Source organism: Cricetulus griseus, chromosome 8 (assembly GCF_003668045.3).
Source record: "Cricetulus griseus strain 17A/GY chromosome 8, alternate assembly CriGri-PICRH-1.0, whole genome shotgun sequence".
Classification (NCBI taxonomy): domain Eukaryota; kingdom Metazoa; phylum Chordata; class Mammalia; order Rodentia; family Cricetidae; genus Cricetulus; species Cricetulus griseus.
In genome coordinates, this window is record NC_048601.1 from 57,863,470 (window position 1) to 57,878,116 (window position 14,647).

Genomic DNA, 14,647 nt, shown 5'->3' on the forward strand with positions numbered 1-14,647 from the left:
AAATGTCTGTCGGACAATCGTCACATGACAGTATGACTTACTGTCTTCCCTTGTACATAGGCTGTCCGTGTTGGGTTTTTCCTAGTACTGTGAGCTTTTGAAGAGGAATTCCATGTAATACTCTGTGCTGTGACATGCTGCCCTCCCCCGAGATCACACATCACCCCCACAAATGGTTCTGCCTTTCTATACGCTAACACATTGAGCCACTGATGTGCAGTTGATGGTTAGGCTCTTGGGTTTTATTTTGCAATTTTATATATATATATATATATATATATATATATATATATACATATATAATATATATATTTATGGGTTGGTTTTATATGGTTTTCTGTTTGAATCTATGAGCAACAAAGCTTCCCTTTGATTTTCATGAGAACTTTCCAAAGGCCTTTTTTCTGCTTTGCTATCTGACTGTGTTTGGGGTGGACTCTGCCCATGGATTTCTCTGTGTGTGCTGTTATTTCACCTGCAGATCTTACCCTAGTAAACCAGATGTGCTTGGCTTCCCACTGTGTGTGACCCATCTTTGTGGGATACTCGGGGCTCCTGGCTCCTGGAGAGGAAGGGGGTCCTTGTATGGAATTGTGGGTTGCACAGGAAACTTGAACCTTTTTCACATGTAGAAAGCTGAACACGGGCATTGCTGGGTTCTGATGTGGGAGGAGAGGCCATGATACTGTCCTCTGAGCAGAGAGGGAACTGGGTGGGGCTGACACAGCTGCAAAGGCTGCTTTGCAGCAGATAAGATGGTAGCAGCCTAGATGACTGGCCCTGCAAGTGTGGAGGCCAGAGTGGGGGCAGATGTTAGGCCAGCAGCAGAGGGAAAGAGAAGGAGCCACTGCAAAAGAGGAAAGGGTGTGAGCTTGGGGTGGAGAGTGCAAGAGAGAAAGGAAGCTCCTTTGCCCTCTCCTACCTCTGTTCTAAAAAATAAGAAGAGGAACTGGAGTGATGGTTCAGTCAGTAAAGTGTTCACCATGCAAAAAACGAGGACCTGAGTTCAATTCCGAGCACCTGCATAAACACACACACACACACACACACACACACACACACACACACACACACACACACGTAACTGTAGCATTGGGAAGAAGGAGATAAATTTCTGAGACAAGCTGGACAGCCAGTCTAACTGAATGTGTAAGTTAGACTGGCTGTGTTCCAAAAACAGGTAGAAAGTGATTGAGGAATCACTGATGTCAACCTCCGAACTACACGTGTGCCCCCAACACACACACACACACACACACACACACACACACACACACACACACACACAGATATGCAGATGCACCACACCACACCAGAGGAGAGTGGGGGACACCTACCCCTTACTGAGCATCCACACACACAGGCCAGGTCTACCTGAGCATATCATGCAGAGCATCTGTAAGCCTGAGGCTGATTCTACACATAAGACCCTGGGCTCTGAAAGGGGGGACTTATGATGCCTCAGGTTTACCCCTGGTGAAGCCCAGAGGCAAACAGGAGCCTTGCTCTTCCCACTACATCTATGGTCCCAAGACCCCAGACCACACTCTACAAAAGATGCTTCAGCCCAGGCCTCTGATCCAGGCAGGTCTGTCCCACACCAACACCCAGCCAGAGTCCCATCTTCCTGTTCCCATCTGGGTATCCTGAGACTCCCCTCCACTGGGCACTCAGGCCCTCTCCTGCTCCAAAGCTGTCAAGTGCACCTATGCTGAAATCACCCTGAGTGGGTGGAACAAGTGGGCATTCCTGTTCCCATTGATTAGGTCAACCATCACCATGCCACTCCACTTTTCTGTGGCTTAAGGGTGATAGCAGGGCTAGGGAGATGCCTATGTGATTAAGAGCACTTGCTCCTCCTTCAGAGGACTCAAATTTGGTTCCCAGTACCCACATCAGGTAGCTCACAATTGCCTGTAACTCTAGCTCCAAGGGATCTGATGCCCTCTTCTGGCCTCTGTGGGTACCTGCATTCATGTGCATGTACCCACACACACATAATCATACTTAAAATACTTAGAAGATGGTGATAGGACCTGCTTTCCCCTCATGCTTCCCCTGCAGTGGCTAGATGGATGCAGAAAGGGGAGAGGTGCCCCCTGCTTACTAGAAATGTGAAAAGTTAAGGCTGCAAGTGGGGAGCTAGGGTCTACAGCCATCTTACCGCAGCCTTCAATTAAGATATCTACCATATTTTAAAGCAGGATGAGGAAAACATAGGGCCACCTGACACTGGGACTCACATGATTGGAAAATCAGTATAAACAACCTAGCAATTAAACTAGGTTAGTGAGCAATTAAATATACATCTAAGTCACAAACCAAATGCAAACATGTAAAACATACTTATTGGAATAAGCATCAATAATAACTTGGAGGAGAATAGAAGCAAAACATGCTAAATTTCTCATTGAGATTATTTCAGTTTTTAAGTGGATAGAAGAGTTAATTCACTATAAACAAACATTGAGTTCATGATAATTAACTTAGAGGTGGCCCAAAAATTTAGAGATGATCTTTTCTAATAGGCTATTTAGCGTCCAAGTCATAAAAGATAAAAATAGCCATGAAAAATGAATTAGTGTGCTAGGGAGATGGTTCATTTGGTGCAGTGTGCCTGCCAGGCAAGCATTAAGATTTAACAGCCAAGGTGACAGTGGACATCTGTAGCCCCAGTGCTGGGAGGTAGAGACAGGCTCCTCCTTGCTGAGTCCATGAGCTTCTGGCTCAGTGAGACCCAGTCTCAAAAACACAGGTGGAGAGTGATGAAGGAAGACACCCAATGTGAGCTGCTGGACTTCCTACACGCACATGCGTACATACTACACACACAATCACACACACACACACACACACACACACCTATGCACAACACACACATATGCACACACACACAATCACTTACCTATGCACAACACACACACATATACACATGCATGCACACACAGGTGCATACACACAGGTGCATACACACATACATACACACACACACACACACACACACACACACACACACACACAGCAACAACAAACCCCCCCAGTATGTGCATGGGAACAAAGAAGATAGGGACCATTTCTTGTTGGAAACAAAGCCAGGAGGAAGAGTGGAGTGACATCTTTAAAGCGCTGGAAAGAAACTACAAACCTAGAGGTTTCCGCCAGTGTAACCTCTCTCAGAAATAAAGGGGAGGGCAGAGGCGCAGTGGGCAGAGGCCCCTCCTCCCAGACCGATGAACTGAGTTCTATCCCTGAGCCCCACATGGCGAGAGGAGAGAGCAGACTCCAGCAAGTTTTCCAACCTCCATATGGACACTGTGGCACTCCCACCCATAAAATAAACAAGTGCAAAAAAGAAAGTTGATATTTTTTAATGAAGATAAAATAAATGTGAATGTGAAGAAAATAGAGAAATCACAACTTTAAAGGAGAGGTTTTGTGCCTCTTCACTCCCACACCAAGTAGATAAAAATTTACATAAATATGTACATGCACACTCATTCACTCCTCTTGTGTGGATGAATATAGCAGGTTTGATTAATGTAACAATAAAAACATATTGGTTTAATGGACATGCAAATAGCCTGTAAGCAGGATACACATTCCTTTCAAATGGCTGTGTAGTAGAAAAAAAAAAAAAAAAAAAAGGACCAGCCACTAGATAACTACTTTGCTGGGCCACCAGCTCCCTCAGTTTGCTACCACTACCCAAGATGCTCACCAGATGGCAGCAGTTCCTCGCTTTCCCAGGTGTGTATTCTTACTTGACTGCTTCCAGCCAATCTGTTGTGTACCGTTTCGCTTTTCTCACTAGCAAAAGGACTAACTGAAAACAATGAGCTTCCCCACTCATCTAAGAACTCAGAACAGACCTGAAATCACACACTACCTGGTGCCCACTTGGAGACAGTTACCCCAGTGGCCCCAGTTCTGTCTAGACAGGGTAAAATCCACTACACAGGAGCTCCAGAGCCATCTGGAGTGATGGGGTGGGCCCTTAGGTCACCTGAGTCCACTGTTAGCTTCCTCATCTGTACAATGGAAAAATAATACCTGGCGTAATCAGACTATGGGAACCTGGGGCAGAGAACCCATTGCTGCCCAAAGCCCTGGTCACCCTCTGAGAGTTCCCAAGAAGACATTGAGTCTTTCCAAAGCTTGACCACAAGCTTGCATGGGAAATGCTTTGTCATAAGAAGGGAGGAAGACATGTCAATGTCCCCTGCCCTATCTGGTGTAGGCCAGACAAATCAGCTGAAAAAAGATGGAAGTCTGATGTTTAAAGTCTGCGCATACCAGGGGGTCACTACAAGGACACCAAGGGCAGCAGTGGGCCTGGATCCTGGTCACAAGCTCCATGACAAGCCATCTGGCTCTCCTCTCTGGTACTTGCTGGGCATGGGTGACTAGCACAGGTATTCATCACATCACCCAGGGGTGACCCAGCTCTCCACCCTGTCCCCACCCCATTCCCACCCCGTCCCCACCCAATAACCACCCCACCCCCACCCTGTCCCCACCCGTCCCCACCCCGACCCCACAGTATCCCCACCCCATCTCCACCCCATCCGCACCCCTCAAATAATCAAATTGCGAGCTGTTGCAATGGCCTTTCAGATCCTGGTAAAAAATTCATTTAATTTGTATACTGACAGTCACTAAGGCTTATAAAGTCCCATGCACAGAGTCTAGTAATAGTCAAGTCAGAATGTCATTTGAGCAAATTCAAAATGTTATTCACCTAAGAGAATTATTATGTTTATGGATCACACTGGGAACCTATTCCCTGATTACTGGCCAAAGGGAATGAATTAACTGATTAGCAAAATTGGTTGATTTGCCTCAAATAGAAAAAGTTCAACAGGCTTGTAACTTTCTTCATAATAACAAAAGTCTAAGTAAGAAATTTGGCTTAACCAGAGAGACTGCTGGTCAAATCATCAAACAATGTGATGGAATATGTCCACAATATGGCTATGGCTAATTTAAGGATGAATCCCCAAGGCCTGCTCCCCAACCATTTATGATGAATGGATATGAATCACATTAAAGAGTTAAAAATGTGCCACTCCAAAACAGGAGAAGCCACAAGACATGTTATAAGTCAATGTTTAATGCCAAAAGTTATGAAAACAGATAATGGGTCTTGGATATACCAGCAAAGCTTTCCAGCTTATTTTGTGCTTAATGGAAAATTGATCACAAAACAGGTATTCCTTATAATCCCAAGGACAAGGAATAGTAGAGCGGGCCCATAGTGCCCTAAAAGCACAGCTTCTAAGATAAAAAGGGGGGAGATGTGCCCCCAGTCTCCACATGGTGCATTAAAGAATGCACCGTTTATCTTAAACTTTTTAAATATGGATGCCAATGAGCAATCTGATGCAGACAGATTCTGGCATAAAGGAACTCCAGCAAATTTCGCTCAGGTCATAGGGAGAGACAAATAGAGGGGACTAGATCCCGTAATTATTTGGGGGTCGAGGGCATGTCTGTGTTCTCTTGCAGGAGGAGAGCAAGGTGCACTGGCTACCGGAAAGATTAATGAGATGCATGGAACCGAGAAAAACGGGACCTGGACCCACAGGAGACCTGTGTTCCTGAACCTTGAGGACATCTGATCTACAGCCAGAGAAAGAAGGGACACACACCCAGTTCCAGTTTCGAGACGCTTTCCAGAGTTCCACCTCTGAATCCATGAGTGCTCATTCCAGAGCAGGCTAAGAACTCGACAACACACAGCTTGCTTTCTTGCCACAAACAGACACACAAAACTGTTTTGCCAGTTGTCCCATTGGGAGAAAGGAACCATTTAGGACAGTCGGATACTGGCATGAACCAGAGTGGCAGAAGCTCCGTCACAATGCATGGACAAGAGACTTTTTAGTTAACTTTCAAAGACTGATATTACAAACCTGATGGTAGGACTTTGGACTCTGAGCAAGTAATAGAAAAGTTTGAAGGGGCATTGAGTCCCAGGCAGGGAATAAAGAAAAAATTTAGAATTGTGAAATTGTTCACACCCCACAGATGGTGAGAATATCTAATTGTCTTTTGATTGCTTGTAACTCACCCTAATTGTATGTTCATGATGGAATTGTTAGTTTGTAATCTTGCTATATGTGTTATGCAAATGTTATTACAAACTAGAAGTCAGAGTTCATTCTTACAGGAATGTAACATGCAGTTTACAAGCCTTAGGATAGAAGTATGTTTTAGGGAGCAAACTTTAATAAGGTCCGTATCAGAGGCATTGCCACAGAGATTTTAAAAAGGCCATTTTTTGACCTTCTCCGCAGGAGAAGGTTTACAGCCACGAGAGCTAAGATGCTAGTCTCCTGGAGGTTTCTTGCTGATTCAGAACGCTTGGAGCGGGACTATGGCCCATCCCCCACTAACCTTATTTGTTTTACAGACAGTACAGTTTTCCTCGCCTTCAGGGAATTCCTAAGACAGAACACACATGATGGAATGCATGATTCCATGATGGGCACCCCTGGTAGGTTGAAGGGAACCCCCTAAGACAGGTGCAGTCATCTGTCCTGATGCAGAAGCACAGGTTTCTTTTTATTAATTTAAGAGAGAGGAATTGTGGGGGACCGAATATGTTAATAAAGCATTATGCAACCTATGTTTGGGGGGTTTAGTCTTTCAAGCTTGTTTTTTTGAGCATCTCCTTAAGTGTTCTGTTGGATCTCTTAACCATTGCTTGTCCTGTAGGATTGTGTGGTATACCAGTAACATACTTTATGTTATAATATTTGAAAAATTGTTCCAATTTTGTAGAGACATATGCTGGAGCATTGTCAGTTTTTATTTGTGCCATCACCTCTAGCAGGTGTGTAATAACAGAATCAGCTTTTTCAGAGTTAAGAGCAGTAGCCCATTGGAACCCTGAGAATGTGTCTATAGTATGATGCAAATATTTCAAATTTCCACACTCTGCAAAGTGAAAGACATCCATCTGCCAAACCTCATTTCTCCGAATGCCCTTAGGATTACAACCTGCTGGCAATGGAGTTTGATTATAAAAGGAACAAGTAGGACAGTTTTTCACTATCTCCTTGGCTTGTTGCCAAGTGATGGAGAAGTCCTTTTTCAAACCTTTGCTATTTACATGATGTTTCTTATGAAATTCTGAGGCTTCTAGCACACTTCCAATTAATAAATGATCAATCTCATCATTGCCTTGTGCTAGTTGGCCTGGCAGACCCGTATGGGATCTGATATGTATATTGTATATAGGATTACTTCTGTTTCTGATGGTTTCCTGTAATTGTAAAAACAGAGAAGTTAATTCTGTATTATCAGGAACAAATTCTGTAGTCTCAATGTGCAACACGACTCTCTCCGCATATTGGGAATCAGTAACTATATTAAGAGGTTCTGTGAAGTCCATAAGTACCATGAGAATTGCATATAATTGTGCCTTCTGTACAGATGTATATGGACTTTGAACTACTTTACTTACCTCACCTGCTTTATAACCTGCCTTACCTGATTTGTTGGCATCAGTGTAGTAAGAACTCCAGAAATGGGAGTTTGTCTTACAATACGTGGAAGAATCCAGACTGTCTTTTTTTATGAATTCAATTCTGTCAGCTTTGGGATAGTTGTTGCGAATTTCTGCTGGATCTTTTCCAGTCAGTTGACGAAGTCTTCATTTACCCTTTAAAATCAAATCAGAAATCTTTTCTATATATGTCTTTAACTTTTTATTCTGTTTATGTGGCAGAAATATCCATTCCAATATAGTGTCTTCCCTTTGCATCAGAATCCCAGAAGGGTATTCTCTGGATGGCAAGATAACCAGAATACAGTCTAAATCGAGGTTTATCCAATCTATGTGTGCATCCAATATTCTGTTTTCTACCCATTGTAACTCTTTTTCTGCCTCAGCAGATAATATTCTAGGACTGTTTAGGTCCTTATCACCTTTAAGGGCCATTTTTAAATGCTTTAAGTCATGTCCTTCTACACCCAATAATCGTCTGTAATTGAGAAATTTCCCCTAATAATTTCTGAAGAGAATTAAGAGTTTGATAGCGATCTCTCCTAATTTGTATCTTTTGAGGTCTGATTCTTTGTAAATCTATCTTGTAACCTAAATAGTTAATAGAATCTCCTCTTTGTATCTTTTTTGGGGCAATCTGTAATCCCCAACGAGGCAGAACTTCCTTCACCATTTCAAACATACATTCCAAAGTTTCCTTATTAGAATCTGATAAAAGAATATCATCCATGTGATGATAAACAAGAGATTGCGAAAATTTCTTATGGATTATTTCCAAAGGTACATAGTATTGACACAAAGTAGGACTATTTAGCATTCCTTGTGGCAAAACTCTCCATTGATATCTCCTAACTGGCTGTGAATTATTAAGAGTTGGTACAGTAAATGCAAATTTCTCTCTATCATTTTCCTGTAATGGTATTGTGAAAAAAAAAAAACAGTCTTTTAGATCAATGACTATGATAGGCCATCCTTTAGGTATTAGGGAAGGTAATGGCATTCCAGGCTGCAGAGAGCCCACTGGTTGAATTACCTTATTTATGGCTCTCAGGTCTGTCAGCATTCTCCACTTACCTGACTTCTTTTTGATAACAAATACAGGAGAATTCCAAGGACTGGTAGATTCCTCTATATGTCCAGCATCTAGCTGTTCTTGTACTAACTTTTCTAATGCCTCTAGCTTTTCAGAGATCATTGGCCATTGTCCTACCCAAACTGGTTCATCTGTAAGCCATTTCAATGGCAGGGCCTTTGGCTCTTCTGAAGGTGCATCATTTGTACCTAGTTTCTGTACAGCATGGTTGGTTGGTAAACGTTTTCCATAGCGTCTTACTAGATCTTTTCTACTATCTAAAGATTGTACATAATTTGTATCTGACACTGGAGGAATATTAATCTGAGTATTCCATTGCTGTAAGAGATCACGACCCCAGAGATTTATAGCTATATCTGTCACGTATGGTTTCAGTATCCCTTTCTGTCCTTCCGGTCCAAAGCAGACCACCGAGTTAACACTCTGTCGAACTCTAGATAGAGTTCCAATTCCTAAAAACTGTACATTTGCCTCTCTAAGAGGCCATTTTTGAGGCCAAGACTTTTGAGTAATAATAGTTACATCTGCCCCAATGTCTACTAAGCCAGAAATAACTTTATTATTAATTTTCACTTTTAACTGAGGCCTTTTATCATTAATAGAAGCTTGCCAAAATATGCGTTTCTCATTTTGTCCATTTACACTTGATTTTTCATCACTATTTAAACTACCATCTAGAGCAGTACCATTTTTCACAATAGACAAAGGACTATCTATTGGGCCTGTGAGAGATTGTCTCCCACTGTTACTGGGAAGGACCCGACCTTTCTCGATGTGGGGGCCTTCTTGAGTCCCCCCCTCAGAGTTTCCTGGCCTTAAAGGGTTTCCTTGCATGTCCCTGGTCGATCTATATTCATCGGTCCAGTGTCTGCCCTTACCACATCTTCTACACAATCCAGAAGGCAGTGGCCTTTCATATGAGGCATTGTTAGAATTCCTTTGTCTACAATTTCTCTTAGTATGTCCCGTTTTACCACAGTTGAAACATCTAGGTTCCTGGTGCCTTCATGGTCTCTAGGGGAAGGCTCTTCCTACCCAAGGTTCTGGTTCATAGTAGTAGTAACCTCTAGCCTCTTGGTACCTATGTTGACCTCTGTAAGGTGCTTCTCCTTGCCAAGCCTAACTTACATCCGCACCTCTAGAACTTTTAATTTCCTGTTGCCTTTTTAAACCTTTTGAAATGGCTTCTCCTACCCAAGCTCCAGTATCTTGTACATTATAATCAATGTTGGCTGCATACAAAACCCATTCTTCTAGCGGAGCTGATCTGATCTTTAAAGGCAAAAGTATTCTTTTGCATATTAGGTTTGCATTCTCATAAGCTATAGTATATATAATTGATTGTCTTGTTTCCGGATCTGTTACCTGTAATTCTACTGCCCTAGTTAACCTATGTAAGAAGTCCTGGAACTGTTCTGTAGGTCCCTGTTCTATTATGGTATAAGCTTCTAGGCGTTCTCCTGGCTCACGAACCTTATCCCAGGCATTTAATGCTGCTTTCCTGCATAGAGACAGTATATCGTCATCATATTCAGCCTGAACCTGTGGGTCAGCATAAATACCCTGACCAAGAAGCTTATCCAGAGGGGCTTTAAAACCTTCCTTTATGCCCTGACGCTCAAGGAGCTTGGCTCCTTCCCTTACTAATGCCTTCCACTGGATTTGGCATGAATTCTCAAGTACAGCTGCTACCAATCGTTCTCAATCTGTGGGTGTCACCCTGTTAAAGGTTGCCCATGAATGTAATAGCTGTTTTATGTATGGGCTATGGAGACCATATGAGACAACTTGATTCTTTAATATTCTTAGGATCCTTCAGCTGTATTCATAAGCCATCCGTCCATGAGGGTGTTTCTTAGAAGCTGGCTTTTCTACCATGGTAGCTGGGTACACTAATGGTGTACGAGTAACAACCTTAGAAGAATAGTCACGATACCTGGGTGGAGTAGGTGCCTGGGATTGGAATGATTCTGCTTCTGAGGCATCCCAATGATCTTTAAGCCTAGCAATGATATCCTTTCGAAAAGTTTCAATCTCCTTCATCATAAAAGGTTTCAAGCACACTAGTAAATCTGTAACTTGCTCTAACTGCTCATCTACATGTTTTTCTAGGTCTTTAATACGATCATCCTTAGGCAGCATCTGGTTGGCATGGAAACTGCCTTCTAGGTATTGGAGTCTAGATTCACGGTCATGATTTGCTGATTTTGAGTCCTCAGCAATTGACCGTATGGACCTATGTAATCTGTCAGCCCTGTATTGTAAATTATCTTCCAGACATTCAAATCTAGACTCAAATTTCTGATCTGCTGCTACCTTGGATGCTTCAATAAACTGATTGAATGGCATTGTCCAATTCTTCAACCCTATGCTGGGTATTTTGCACCGTTGCATCTAGTTGCTGGGTAACATTGCCTATCTGAGTTTCTACCTGGCTAACAGATATTCTTGAGCTCATCATGGTCTTCTGACAGCCTAGCCTCTAAGGCCTCAGACATGGAGGATCTCTCTGTGTTTATCTTATCATAAATACGCTGCATCTCATCAGACAGCTCTGTCTTTAGCGTATCGGACACAGAGCCAAGCTTATCATCCAATTTCTGTTCCACTTGTTCCACAATTGTGGTCTGACCTAATCTGTTCTCCAAAAGCTCACTGCGTAAAGCTGTTATTTCCTGTAAGTAGGTGGTGAGGTTACCCTTATCCCTATTCCTGAGTCCTCTGGCTAGTAATACAATTTGTACCAGCAAGCTAACTGCCATTACGGCATATAGGCCAGTAATTGGCAAATTAACATCCCTACACCACCCCCATACCCACCCCATCTCCGCCCCATCTCCAACCCCGTCCCCACCCTGTCTCCACCCAATACCCACCCCATACACACCCTATCCCCACCCCATCTCCACCCAATAGGCACCTCGTCCCCACCCGGTCCCCACCCAATACCCACCCTGTCCCCACCCAATACCCACCCAGTCCCCACCCCATCCCCAGATTGCATTTGGGGATGCTACTTCTGGTGGCATACAGGAAGGTCCCTGCATCCTGTTGGTCAGCCTGTGGTTACTTCTGGGAGTCTGTTGGAGATCAGTGTGGCAGTTTCGTTCTCTCCCACTATGGACAGTGGTGTTTGCTGGCATGGCCTCTTGCTCTGGGTCTGTGGACGTGCTGTCCTGTTTATGGATGTCACCTAGAACCCCCCCACTTACCTAGGAATATGGATAGAGTTGGGGCTCTTCTTTTTCTTCCTACATTTACCTTTCCTTCCTTTACCTTTACTTTTTTTGTTTCCTTGATTGTTTTGTTTGTTTGTTTTATTTTGGGTTTTTCAAGACAGGGTTTCTCTGTGTAGCCCTGGCTGTACTGGAACTCACTCTGTAGACCAGGCTGGCCTGGAACTCAGAAATCTGCCTGCCTCTGCCTCCCACGTGCCAGGATTAAAAAGGTGGGCACCATCACACCCAGCTCCTTTACTTCTTCATTTATTCTTGAACCAAGTTCTCACTGTGTAGCCCTAGCTGGCCTTAAACCTGCAGCAACCCTCCCTCTTCTGCCTCCCAATAGCCACGACACAGGCACATGTCATCACACCCAATCTTGGCCCTGGCATGGCAAGGGTCGGACTTGTATTGAACAGCCTCAGAGTACTGGAGCTGAAGAGCTGGGATCACCTGCTGCCCCTCCTCTAATCTGCAGTCAAGGTGCAGAGGTGTGTGTATCCCTGGCTCCTCGTCCTCATCCCTGTTCCTAACTTCTGTAGATTCTCAACCTTTTAGGACAAAATGTACATGTTCATAAACCCCTGTGTGGTTACTCTCACGTGAGAGCCTTCCTGGATTCTGCTACACAGTGCCACTGCCTCAGACATTATACATGATGGGTTGGGGGGAGCTCAGGGAAAGGCTGAGGGAGCTCTGGAGCCAAGCTGCCTGGATTCAAGTCCCAGAACTGTCACTTACTGGCTACCTGGTCACTCTCTGTCCTCCTTGTAAAGCAAAGCTAAGAGTAGTTCCATTTCACCAGGACTCTACTATACTGAACACATGGAGCTGATCTGAGCTTGAAGAACGCAGTGGGACAGGAAATATGTTAGCTACTGTTATTACAACCACAAGCACCCCTGTGTGTGTACATCAACAAGGGGTTCAAAAAAAAAAAGGAGTCAGAGAACCCTGTTGAGAATTAAACATTACTTGTTCAAGGCTGGCCCTGACCCTGCATATTAACACAAAACAACTTTTGAAAAAGCGTGCTTTCCATCTTCAAGTCTCACTAGCTACACAGAATATTCCACAGACAGCAATTTGTCTTTCAGAAAATTGACATAATAGTTAAAATGGACAGTGAATGGGGCAAACTTTGCTATCGTGTTTGGGAAAACATCTACTTCCTTCTAGGACACACGGCACTGCCTCCAGGGGGCGCACTCAACCACCAATCCAGAAATGACCCAAAGAACTGCTTGTTTTCACACACCTCTCCTGTGACTCGCCTTCCAAGGATATCTTTGGATCTGACCTCAACTGCCTAAGCCAGGTCCACTTGCCGGCTCAGAACACCATGCTGGGTCCCAAACACCCCGTATATCTATGACATTGTACCAGCCTGTCGCCTCATCCTTCAGTGCAGCACAGTCTCCCTTGGATCTGCCTTTCCCAAGTGACCTTGGAGGAGCGAGGAAGCCCCAGGAACAAGCTTATTCACAGACTGCTGCCCATCTTTTCAATAGCAAAGGAAGCAAAGACTTCTCATACCATCTTTCCCTGTCCCTCACCCCCACCCCCTAACCCACCCCATCCCTACCTGAAAAACATTCCTCAAGCCCTGGGGATGGACAGCAAGCAACACACAGCAAACTAATATTTTTTTATGATTCAATTTCTTTTTTATTTTATTAGTTCAAATTAGGAACAAGCTTGCTTCAGATGTCAATCCCTTCTCCCTCTCCCTCCCCTCCCCCCAACATCCCACCTGCCCCTAGCCATCCCCCCTCCTCTCCCCAGGCAGGTTAAGGCCCTCAAAAGGGGCTCCCCAAAGTCTACCACAGCAGAATAATATTTTTAAGATGAATGCTGTTGTCCCTGACCAGATTGAGGTTAGAACAAGTTGGCTTCCCTAGATGGAAGGTTTCAGAAGCCATTGTGGGAATTTCAAAAGGAACAAGATAGCATTTTAATCTAGAACAATCTATGCCGTTCCTCCCACGATACCAAGTCCCCCAAAATCTTGACGAAGCCTTGTGCAAGCACCAGTAACCAGGAAATTGGGGCCCACGGTATCACAGCCTGCAGGCTGACAGGAAAGAGAGGGTGGCTTCCAGGGACCGGAATTTTGCCCCGCCCCTCACATTCTACTTCTGTGTGAGTGAACTCTCCGGTGGACTCCTGCAATCTGTGGTGTTAGATTTCCCTTACCCATTTAGGAGCCCTGGCTAACATACTGCAAGCCAACCCTCCCTCCCAGCTCACAATGCCTGCAAAATGGGTGCTCAGTTCTCCTGAAGCAAATGCAGCCCTCACAACACATCTTCACCTACCAGCACCTCACAGGGCACTAGCTACTACAACTTACCCCATTTATCTTTTTTAAGAAGATTTATTTTTATTTATCTGAGTATTCATGGTACATGTGTGTACCTGTGCATTCCCGGAGGCGGAAGCAGGCATCAATGAGTTCCTGGGACAGCATCTGCCTTTCCCTGTGAGGCAGGGTCTCTCTGAACATCAGCAAGGCTGAAAGGCAGTGAGCCCAGCCATGCTCCTGTTCCACTCAGGGAGAATGCCCAGCTTATTACACAGCTGCTGGGATCCAAACCCCAATCCTCACGATTATAGATCAAGAGCTCTTAACTGCTGAGCCCATTCTCCAGCCCTCATTTCTCCCATTAAAAAAAAAAAAAAAGTTATTACACTGTCTCTATTTGGGGGCAGAAGGAGCCCATGCACGCCTTGGTCAGAGGACAGCCTGCTGGTGGTGGTTCCCCTTCCACCACACAGTCCCTGGGGACAGATCTAAGGCCATCAGGTTTGGAGGCAAAGTGC